This window comes from Tamandua tetradactyla, chromosome 5 (assembly GCF_023851605.1).
Source record: "Tamandua tetradactyla isolate mTamTet1 chromosome 5, mTamTet1.pri, whole genome shotgun sequence".
Taxonomy (NCBI): Eukaryota; Metazoa; Chordata; class Mammalia; order Pilosa; family Myrmecophagidae; genus Tamandua; species Tamandua tetradactyla.
The window spans coordinates 116,678,468-116,690,556 of NC_135331.1; the positions used below are offsets into that span (position 1 = coordinate 116,678,468).

A 12,089-nucleotide genomic window follows, 5' to 3' on the forward strand; every position below is an offset into this window, starting at 1 on the left:
ATGGCTTTTATTACCAAACAACCTTTCTTTTGCTTTATAGCCCAAAACATAGCAGTGTGCTATAATTTGTACAATTCTTCAAGACTTGCTGGATGTTCCAATAAATTAAAATGACTTCTCTTAAATAAATAGTAAATTCCCCTTTATTATAAGATCAAATCTTTTGTGTTTTCTTATGATTAGATTGAGAGAATGCGTTTTTGGCAAGAGTGATATACCAGGGGGCATATGTTTCGACTTGACTTATTATTGGTAATGCTAACCTTAATCGCTTGATTAAAGGTGTTATCTGTGGGTTTTAATGTAGAGTTACTGTTTTCCCTCAAAATATCGTTTCTTAAACTTGTAAACCCTGTTTCTCCACTAATTTCAGCATCCTTGGGTAGATCTTGCCTATTCTAATGGTAACTCCCTTATTCCCTCTACATTTATTAAATGCAATTCTTCTGTAAGGAAGAGCTGTCCTTTCTCCTCATTTATTTATTCAATTATTTATGAGTATGCACTCATGTATATTTATTTGATTCTGTGGGTTATAATCCAATATTGTCATTTATTTTACTCAGACTGTTACAGCTCTGGCCATTGGGAACTCTTTCAGGTTGCTTCCAGTACCCTTTCATCAGCCCCCATTCTTTTTTTGAGCATATCCTCTCTGGTACCCCAAGATGTTCCAAGCTCATCTGTGTTTTCCCTGCCTGTGCCGTGGAATCAACCACTTCCCCAAAAAACTTTGTAAAGGCTCTTTAAAAAAAAAAAATTAGCCACCTATCACCCGTTAAACATTTTTCTAATTTTTGGTAGAATATTTTGAGTCTTTTACTTTTGATCTCCTTGAGATGCAGTCTTAGGAAATTTAGTCTTACAGAATGAACTGTTGTTCGTAACCTTTAGAAGAGAAACAAAATACTTGCCCACAACAGGAGGCAACAAATCCATATTCATCTACCCTTTGTCCCTGAAATTGTAGATCAGCAATCTTGCTTTTCCCCATAAATTAAAACTTTCTGTAGTGCTTTTTGTCATTTCAGGGCATGATATATTCTTCTGTAATATATTGCTAGTTTTTAAAATCCAATGTAATTTTTCTCTTTGGTCATCTGTTATGTAGGTAAACTTAGATAACTAGAAGATGACATATAATCTAATAAATGAAATATCTCACTATATTTTTGTGACTTTGGGAAATCATTCAAGCCTTTCAGAACTTCAGTTTTAGAGTTATTTTGGAGCTAATTTTATGATTATAATGGAAGTAAAAACATGCTTAAAGATCTTTTCTTTTATGTAGAGAATCAGATTCATTTTTGACATGGATAGAAAAATATATATTTAAATATGCTGTGAGTAACACTAGAGGGTGGTAATAGGTGACTGTTTATTCAAGACATTTCTAGAATGACACCAAAAGACTGGAAATTAAATAGTAAGGGGGGGGCTTTTTAATATGAAGAAGTTAGAAAAGTCATTGCCCACATATCCCTGAAGATTGGGAGAGGGATCAAATGAGAGAGAGGAGTTGTAACAGAGAAGATAGGATTTAACTAATGATTGTGACTACTGAATCACTATACTGATATTTCTTGTTAATCTGCAGTGTACTAAACAACTAGAAGGAAATACCTGAAATTGTGGAACTGTAACCTATACCATACTTTGAAATTTGCTCTGTAACTACTTGTTAAATTGTCCTTTGGAAATATATCACTTTTCTGCATGTATGTTATATTTCACAATAAAAAATGTTAAAAAAAATAGTAGTAAGGGGTGGGAAGATAGGGGGTGGGGTGGGGAAGATGCTTAGCAAGTGGGATCAAAAGTAAAGCTGGAGTGACAATATCACACAAAATGGAATTTAAGAATTAAAGTATTAAGCAGGAAAAAGAGTTATATTGCCTACTAAGAATATGTGACCAGCCTGAACCTAGAAACACATCTTTGAAATAAATTAATATTTGTGTAAATATTTTTGTGAAATTATTTAGAGGCGTCTAACATTAGTGGGGCTGAGGGTATTATATTTTGCAGTCATACTGGTAGCTCTTCAAAACCCCAGATTCATTGACTTTTTTTTTTTTATTTATTAGGGTATAAGTAGTATCTTGAACAATTTTTAATGATCAAAGCTAGGTCTTTAAAATTCCATCATACTAGAAAACTAGATCTACAAAATATTTACTGTGAATTAAAGTGGCCAGGTCAGGAAACCTGGAAAAGCAAATTATGGAAAAATACATCTGGAAACATAAGTAAATGGGATGAAACTAATCTAGCAGATGCTACATGCATTTACATATAATTTTTACTTCAAAATGTTGTTTAAAAATCGTAATTCCTATATTTGTAAAGAAGAAGGAGCCCCTCTCTTGGAGATTAGAGGCCCTCATCAGCTACTTTGTGCAGTCTCTGATTGCAGGCTTGGCTGATGTGTTCAGTTTGCCTCACTGTTTCCAGTGAGTGAAAAGACCAGTTTATTCAAGCTGAGCCAACTCGTCTTGGACTAGCTCATTCCACATCAGTCAGCCTGCTCCTGTTGTTTCCTGGTGATATTTGTATTATGTTGGCTGTTTTCCTACCAGTGAGATAGAGGCTAAATTGGCCACCTCTTAACAGTTTTGTTTAGTCTTTTAGGCCATGAGGATATGATTCCATAAATGCATTCACTTTAGTGAATGAGGAGTCGTCTGTGGTTTCTGCCTTCAAATTTTGGCAAATTACATTTGGGATTTTAATAAGTTTTCATTCATTGTTATGTCTGTGGCATTCATATCAGTGAACAAAGTGGATTTTTCTAAAACAAATATGTCAGGTGAGAGGCCAAAATTTGCAACATTAATCTACCCTTTCCATAATATCTGGCACACTTGGCTGAACAGATAGCCAATTAAAATGACCTGTCACACAACTCTCCCAAACCGTTTCCTCCAGGTTGAATTGTAGAAGGTCTCTATTTAAATAGTGTGTTAAATTACAGTATTTAGTAGTAGTAATTTGCTAAATCTCTTTTATTACCGAAAGGCAGAATAATGTATCATAAGATTAGCTTTCAGTCCTCTGGTAGGGACAACCCTATGGACATGAGCACAAAAAAGATTCTTTACAGTTCAGCTGGGTAAACATTTATTGAGCAACTGCAGTTTGCTAGGTTTTGTGCTTGGCAGGGGTTTACATAAATGAAAAGTAGTATATGAACTAGGCAGTGTAGGGGCTGAGGCTCTTTTCCTAACTCACCTTGTTATTTAACATTAATCTAATAACCGTTCCTTGCTTTTCTGTATAATAAAGGTTAGACAACATTAGATGGTGTCTAAAGCCCTTCCCAATTCTTACCTTCTAATTCTAACCGATGAGGATGCTAAATTTGCTAAAGCTTTAAATCAGATTGCCACTATGTTCTGCCATTTCCTTTCCATTTTTTATTCTCCCTATTCTCTAATTTCATATTCTAGTTCCTTGTGTTCCCAGCTAGGAAGTTATAGAAGGAGGAATCTGAAAAACTGGTAGTTTGAAAGCATTCTTTAATACTACTTAGGCTTTTTCATTTCAGACTTTTTAGCTTGTAATTTTCCATATTTTACTACTCTAAAATCATGGTAAATTCAAAAGTGAATAAATGATATATGACTAGCTTGTTAGAGTTTCTTTTTCTTTAGAGTCAACACTTTTCTCTGGATTTTCACTAGGTAGAATCAAAACCATTTTGTTTAACCTGGGGTTCAGAGTGACTTCCAGATGTCCCTGAAGCAATTGAGTGACAGGATAGAAACATCTTATTGTTCATTGTTTGCCATGGATGATGGATAGTTGTCCGTTTTTACTTATTTTCTCCATTTACAGTTTTATAGTATTTTCTGATAAGTAGAAGACTTATTTTAATTTGAGGTTTTCCACAAAGTAATTATTTCATAACTATTCAGTTGGCCTCTTAAAACATTAATATTTTCATCTGTAAAATAAGGATACCTGTCTTATAAGCCTTACAGGTAGTGAAGCCGGCAGAAAAAATCATCCTGTTAACTTTTAAAGATCTGTAAAAATGTTAGGAATTTGAAATATCATTTAGTATTTTTATTACTAATAACAATAGTGCATTTCTTCTGAATTCCTCTTCTGTAATCTAGAAATAATCCTCTTCATTTAATATCTGTCTGAACAGATACAGTTAAAATGATATTAGAACACATAACCCTATGCGACAGATGATACTCCAGTCTTTGTTTTGTGAGTCTATTTGGGTGTAATTCTTGTAGTAGCATATGAAAAACACAAAACAAAACCACTAGACCACACACACTGCTTGAATTCCAGGACATATATCTCTTCATTTTCTGTTGTTCATTGTGACAGGTTTTGATACACAGTTGAACTTTCTTTTGCTCTATTGACTTTACTCAAAATGATTTATCATATCAGATTACATAGGATTATTCCATTTAATACTTCTTCTGTGGATTTTGGCATTTTACTCCATTTCATTTCCATTTTCTGGCAACAAATAAAATAATTTTAGTTTGACTCCTTCAAGGAAAAATTGAGAAGAAAATCTGCATGCTTTGGGGTCCAGTGTTGAAAATCTTCTCCTTGGCTTAAGGGGAAGGGATTAGGCTGCAAAAGATGGAGAGCATATGCCTTCCTTTTGGGTAAAATTTTTATGTGTTGTTGGTTCTTTTGCAAGTGAGCACCCAGGAGTGTTCACAGGTGTTTTGAATATAAAACAAAATGTATTATTATAATTTTGCTTTCCAAAAGTGGCACAAACTAATTTGTACAAATTTTATACAAGTAATTGTAGAAAGATAACCATAGTATATAATAGTAAAATATAATATATGCTATGTAATATTTAAAATATGTTCTATAGAATATATACTATGATTGGTTTTCTGTAATTATTAGCATAAAAATAGCATTTTATAATTTGCAATATGCTTTGTAGAGAGTGAAGGACAGTCTCAATTATTACTAAATGGAAAATGAATAAAATGAGAGAGATAATTTATAATTGCCTCACATTATTCAGCTAATAGAGCTGGCAGAGGTAGAACCAAAATCTGTGTTATCTCATAAGCCAATAAAATTTTCCTCACCAATGAGAAATGAATTAACTCTTACAGAGCAGAAGAAGAATTATTTAGCCTACCATAAGAGGTAATTTACTAAATTATAGTAATAGCAGAAGTGTCTTCCATCTGTGTTATAGACTTTAAATAACTGACTTTTTTTAAGGTCCTATGAGAAGGAATGATTAGATGCAGGTTTTTCTGATTAGGGAGCTGGGAGCAAAGCATATAAGTAATTTAGGTTGTATTAAATAAGACATCAGATCTGATTCATTCAGGATAGCTTTTTCTAGTTAATAGTAAAACTGGCCATATTGATAATGATAGTGCTTCTAAAATATTGAAGGATTACTTTATACCAGACAGGATACCAAGTATTTTATGAAAATGAACTCATTTAATCCTCACAACAACCCTATATAATAGTTATAACTCCTTCACTTTGTATATGTAAAGGAACTGAGAGACTTCAGAGAGATGAAGTAACCTACTCAGAGTCACAAAGATAGCATGTGATAGAGACAAGATTTAAACTCAGGTTTATCCAGTTACAGAAACCTTGTCTTAACCTTCTGCATTCCTGGCCCTTTGGGAGCTCCAAGTCTCCCTTGGTCTTTGTATGGTTAACATATGTGTGATGTTTTAGTTACTTCTAAGAGTTAAACTATAGTTAAAGTTAAGAGTTAAAAGGAAGTATCTGGGGAAGCAGCCCAGGTGCTCATCAACAGATAAATGAATGAACAAAATGTATATACAATGAAATATATTTCAGCCATAAAAAGAAATGGGGGGCAAATTGGCGGCATAGTGAAGTGTGGAATTTAATTCATTCTCCAGGTCAGCTAGTATATAGCCAAGAGCTGTAAGGAACAACTACTGTGGGGGGTGGGCATCAGTGACTGGCATGCATCTTTTACAAGTCTGGAAAAGGCAGGATGGCTGAGGTTCTACATGTAACTGTAAGTCTTCCAAGCCAGGGAGGCCGACGCCTCTCCCCCATGGGCTTGGCAGGCTGGTTCCCTGAGGAGTAAAGAGATAGACCCTACTAAGAGCAAGAAAGTTAGTTCAACCAAGCTCCAATTGTGGAATTAATTAACGAATTCAGACTGCTGAAAACAGGCCCTGAGCACCAATAAGCTTGGAATAAGCGCTTAAGTAACCATGAGTTTTCACCCTGGTAGAGGGGATGGGGCTGATGGAAAAACAGCAATAACAGAGGCTTTTTGAGTTGGATTTCCACAAAATCCTGGAAAAGGGCTGGATCCCAAGAAAAAGGGCACATAGAACCCTGAGGACACATAGAGACATGTACCAACTCCAGCTCTTGATTGACAAATCTGGAGGCAGCCATTTCTTTTAATCCCTATTCAGTACTATCAGTTGGAAAGTTGGTTAGATTATCTCCACAAAGGTTATCGACTCCATAACCTCTGTATGGACTATATGGTGTGTGAAGATATCTCAATAAAAATATTAAAGATAAAAAAAAGGAATGTTTTGATAGATGCTATAATATGGTTGTACCTTGAAGACATCATGTTGAGTGAAATAAGTCACACACAGAAGGACAACTATTGTATGATTTCACGTATATGAATTACCTAGTATAAGCAAATTCATAGAGTCAGAAAGTAGGTTGCAGGTTACCAGGGACTGAGCCGAGGTGGAGTGGCAGCGGAAATGGGGAGTTAAAACTTACTCGGAACAGGGTTTCAGTTTGGGGTAGTGGAAAAGTTTGGGTAATGTGTGGTGGTGATGGTAGCAGAAAATGGTGAATAATATGACTGAAGTTTACACATGAAGGTGGTTAAAATAGGAAATTCTGTGTCGTGTATGTTACCACATTAGAAATTAAAAGACAACGGTAAAGAAAGTATTTTGAATCTGTAATGACTGATTACAATATTAGCTTTATAGATAGTGACTGAGTAGTTTAATAAGTAAGCATTTTAAAAGAGGGACAATATATATATTAATATATAAAAAGGTTTATAGCATACCTTTTGATCATTAAAATTGTAGGTACAAATTTAATCTAGAGAAGTAGCTGATGAAGGTCAAACCTGTCAAATCGTAGGGCAGTCAGCAAGAATGTGCACCAAGAAAAGGCCATCTGGTGATTTCATGCCCTTTCCTAGTTCCAAGTTCACATATATACATATGAGCATGATGTGCTATGAATTTTTTGTTAGTATTTATAGTAACTAAATTTCCTGGAACCTCCTAGTCTATTATCTTTGTTATGCTGAATTCTAGGCATTGGTAAGTATTGGAATAATGAGGTCCTTTTGCAGTTTAGGAGACCTTCTGGGTTTTTTTTTGTTTTTTAAGCAAATTAGAATTCCACATTTGTGAGGATAGGATTCAGCTGTCAGTTAAAAAAGGATTAAAAATATCTTCATTTTTAACCACTCATACTTTACTGTCTATTACTTTATTTATTTCAGATCTAGCTGAGGGTGACCATGATCAATGGCAGTTGCTTTGAGAGTAGGAGCAGTATTGAGTGTTTTGGAGCCTTGATTCTAAGGAAGCCCATGTTCTACTATTGGAGGCAATCATATATTTACACTCTGGTTTCTGAGTAGATTTGGGCATAAATACTTTTTATAGTATAATAGGATAAGGTCACCAGACCCTGGGTGGGATGGGATAGAACGTAAAATTGTGAGAGAGTCTGTTAAAGAGAGGTTGAAACAGAATAAAGGTGTGTCTGACTTATGATTTTTCTTAGGTTCAATTGATAACTTACAAACTGCTCCTGGAAATAATAGATGCTGTGTTTGGCAGAAATGTATGTTGCCAGGTCCACATCTGGGATGCCAGGACTACTAATTTGGGAGGTTGTAAACAGCCACTCACCCACCTTCAGACCACTGTCGACTTTCTGGGTTTCTTCTCACTGGATGAGGTAGAATGGGGGAGCCAAAAAGGAAGAAGTGTGTTTTCCGCTTAGTTCTTCCTGCGTTAATACTGAAAGATTTTCCTTTTAGTTGTGGATATGGAGTCTATGTGGTTTGGAGAGGTGTACCCAGAAAAGCATGTTCTTAATCCATTCCAGTGGGTGTGAATCCATTGTAAGTAAAATCTTTTAATGAGATTATTTCATTTAAGTTGTGGCCCACCTCAATCAGGATGGGTCTTATTCCTCTTACTAGAGTCATTCATAAGAATGAAATTCAAGCAGAAAGAGAGAAAAAGTGACAGGAGGAGTGAATACCTGGAGGCTGAACATCTACAGAACCCAGAACAGATGTGAGAGACCAGGAGATGCTGCCTTGTAACTTGCCATGTGACACGCTAAGTTACAGGATTGTCAGCAGCTGTTCCCAGAAAACCCCAGTCTTCAGGGAGAAAGCATCGCCTTGATGAGGTCTTGACTTGGGCCTTCTCCCCCTTGTTTAAGCCGACCCATTGCATGGTATTTGCTTAGGCAGCCAAGGAAACTAAACCTGAGACCTAAAAAATACTTCTAGAAAGAAACTCCCAGTAAATACACCTTCTGTACAATATTTCAAGAATTTGTTATTCTGAAGACTAGAAAAGACAGTTTATGTGATAAATATGTGGATAATTTGAAAACTTAGTAAGGTTCAAATTCCAGACACACACATATATATATATATATATATACATACACAGGCAGCAAATAACTTAGAAAGAAGACAAAGCTAAAATGTACTCTTTTTCTCCCTTTAGAGAGAGTAGCTTTTCATTGTTAACAGAATAGCTGAGCAAAGCATTTTTTCACTGTTTTCTAAAGGACATACAGAAATCTTGTATCTAATTAAATTCAATTTATACCTAAAACTTTGCACAAAGAGATTGATTATAGTTAATGTTTCTGACTGAAAAAAAAATAAAGAAAAAAACAAATTGTTTATGAATGGCATTTGCTGAAAGTTTTCATATCATTGTCTTTGCCAATGAAATTTAATGATGATTTGAAGGTTTTTCTTCTTTCTTGAACATTTTCTTTACATAGAAATGCCATTTTCATGTGGTAGTTGGCTACCTTTGGGAGATAGGTATTTGTGAAGTCATAAGTTAATGATTATCCAAAATCTCAAATTGGAAATTGACTGGCTGATTCTAGAATTTGTATGAAGGTACAAAGACAGAAAATAGCCAAAAAGATCTAGGAAAAAACAAAGCAGGAGTATTATTTGAGTTTGAGATTTATGAAATATTATAGTCAAAAAACAGTGGTGCAACTATGAAAGAATAGATATGTAGATCAATGCAGTGATACCTAGTTCAAAAAAAACCCATATATATCTGGTCAAATTAAAAAAGAGCGCCAGAGAAACTTAATGAGGACAGTGGTGTTGGAAAAATTGAATATCTATATGGGGGATTAAAAAAAAGCCTGTCCTATCTCACACCACAAAGAAAAATTAATTTGTGTTGAATCTTGCACCTTGCCTTAAAAGCTAAGACATTAAAGCTTCTAAGGAACAACATAAGAGAATAACCTTGCAATCTATCTTAGAGAGGACACAGAGTAGCATTACTGTGAAAAATTGATAAATTGGACTTCATCAAAAGCAAAAACATGTGCTCATCAGAAGACAACATTAAGAAAATAGTTATTTAATCCTGATAAATTAAATTAAAAGCCCTTTAAGTATGTTTATTACATTCATCTTTTTGGCCAACCACTTATTTGTCTTTTATTCAAGTAAAGGTTATTGAGCACATCCTGCAAGTAGACACTATGTCTAAAAGCAAGTAAGCAAACTAAGATGAGTCCACACCATCCCTGCCCTTAGAGAGGCCATAGTTCAGAAGAGGAGACAAATAGATTCTGCTTAAACAAGAGAAATACAGTACTGTACAAACCACTGCCATGTGTTCTCCTGAGCAAGCCACTTCCTCTGCCTAGGGAGCTTCAGAAGATTCCATAGAGGAAATGATATTTAAGCCAAGTTTGTATGAATAGTTTTTCAGAGCTTTGGGTAGGAGTTGGAAAAAGGAAGGATATTTCAAGCGGATAATTAGAAATTCAGTTAAATAGTTCAATGAGTCTTTCATCCTCCTAGAGCCTCAGGTAAAGATCCTATTAATAGCTATTGATGATAGTAGCTTTTATCAATAGCATAGTCAGTGTTGAATTTGGATGCCAACATATCTGTCTTTTTTTTTCTCACTAATAGCAGTAACATATATTGAGAAGAAAGGATATGACAGGCACTCTGCTTAATGTTTGAATTTAATTTAAATCTTAAAGTAAACTCAGTGTGTTAAGTAATATTAATGTCCCTATACATTAAGAAAATTGAGGATTGCAGTCACTCCCTTTGTAAATGGCCAAGGTGTTCTGTACCAGATCCCTTTGCTTCCAAAGCCTGGAAGCCTGGGATCTGACCGTATTGCATGTTTTCTCTCTAACAACCTTGCTGTCAGTGTATTGCTGTTGGTATGAGCCTAGAGAAGGGAAGCAAAGATTAACTCTGCCAGACTGAGATTCCATGGGGTCACTTAAAATAGGAAGGATTTAGCTATTTTCCAAAATATGGTCTATCCACCTTTTGTATTCCTAAGTTTCAATTCATTGTGAACATTCATCATTATTTATAAACTCAAAATAATGTTTAATTTTTATATCTATATAATAATACCTGTAGAATTGTGCTTAGTAATTTCACTTGTGAAAATTTGTGGAATTATCATTTTCTAAGCTTCCCAGAGCATAAGTTAAGAGTATAAGTTTTATAAGTTAAATTTAAAGAATCACAGAAGTACCGTGACCTCCTTATAGCCATATAACTCTAATCATTGAATTCAAAATCTTGAAAATTTTGCCCTTTGAAAATGAGTTGTTACTTGTGCTCCCTGACTTCTCCCTATTTAATAGGTATTGCTCAACGTGTTATATAGGAATATTTGAGGTACCCTACAGACCTTTCATATTGTCTTATAATTCTGCTTTTGAAGGACCTGAGAGATCGCTGAGTAGTAAAAGCAGGTGATAGCCTAAGATTGTGCTCCAGAATAAACAAGACAAAGCTTTTGTTTTAACCAAACATTTACATTTTAGAGTAGAAAATAACTTTTGATTAAATTTGTCATTTGTCATGGCCTAAAATTCATTTTAGAAACTTAGTGGTTTCAGGCCTACATTTTTTTCCTCATTTGACATGAGACACCCACCTCCCAGCGCCTTCCCAGGAAAGTTGGGCTTTTGTGTAAGACTCAATATGAGCATTAAATATGCTTCTTGTCACACATCTGGTGCATTGTCTGCTTTCGGTTGACCCATGGGGTATGGGCTCCTATGCCAAATGGGTGTCATCTAATCGTGGAATGGTAAAATCACCAACTATCAGGTATTGGAAAATATATAATGAAAGCAGGATAATGGGTGGTAGGTCCCCTTTCAAATGTTTTAGTATACCTAAGACTCCTTCTATATTCATTAGTTCATTTTTACATGCACGGTATTACTAAACTAAGTACAAAAATCAAATAGATCTTGCCTCAGACACTTAGTTCCAGGAGGGGAGAAGGTTACAGATAGATGATTAATAGAAGGTAGAGTGATAATATGTCATAAGAGAAATACAGATAAGCTCTATAAGAATCAAATATGCAGTGAAGATTTACCTTCAGGAGAGTTACAGGTATAGGTAAAAAGTTATTAAAGTCTGAAGGAAGAGATTATTTCTGACTCTGGGTTCCAATATGAAAAGGCATTTGAAATAGGGTCTAAAAGAAAGAACTTATGTCCTACAAAGATTTAACTGGAACCTATGATTTTTAAATTATCTCATTATTGAAAAAGGTACAGGATTATGGAATGAACATGGGTTTTGGAATCAAATTGGTCCATCCATGATTTCTAGCTCTGCCACTTAATAGCTAATATGACTTACGTCATATTACTTTATTTCTTTGAATCTCAATTTTCTCATTTGTAAGATCATAGTAGAGTTGTTAGGATTTCAAATGATTAAATGGGGTTGCATATTTAAAAGCACTTAGTATAGTACCTGGCACCTAATGGTGTTTCAATAAATATTAGTTCCT

The 12,089-nt window shown here is 34.7% G+C and overlaps 1 protein-coding gene across 3 annotated transcripts in view; it reads left to right on the forward strand.

Moving 5' to 3' along the window:
- The window catches only part of PRIM2 (DNA primase subunit 2), a 389,523-nt gene that overhangs the window by 329,294 nt on the left and 48,140 nt on the right, over positions 1–12,089 (forward strand). The window lies entirely within an intron of this gene.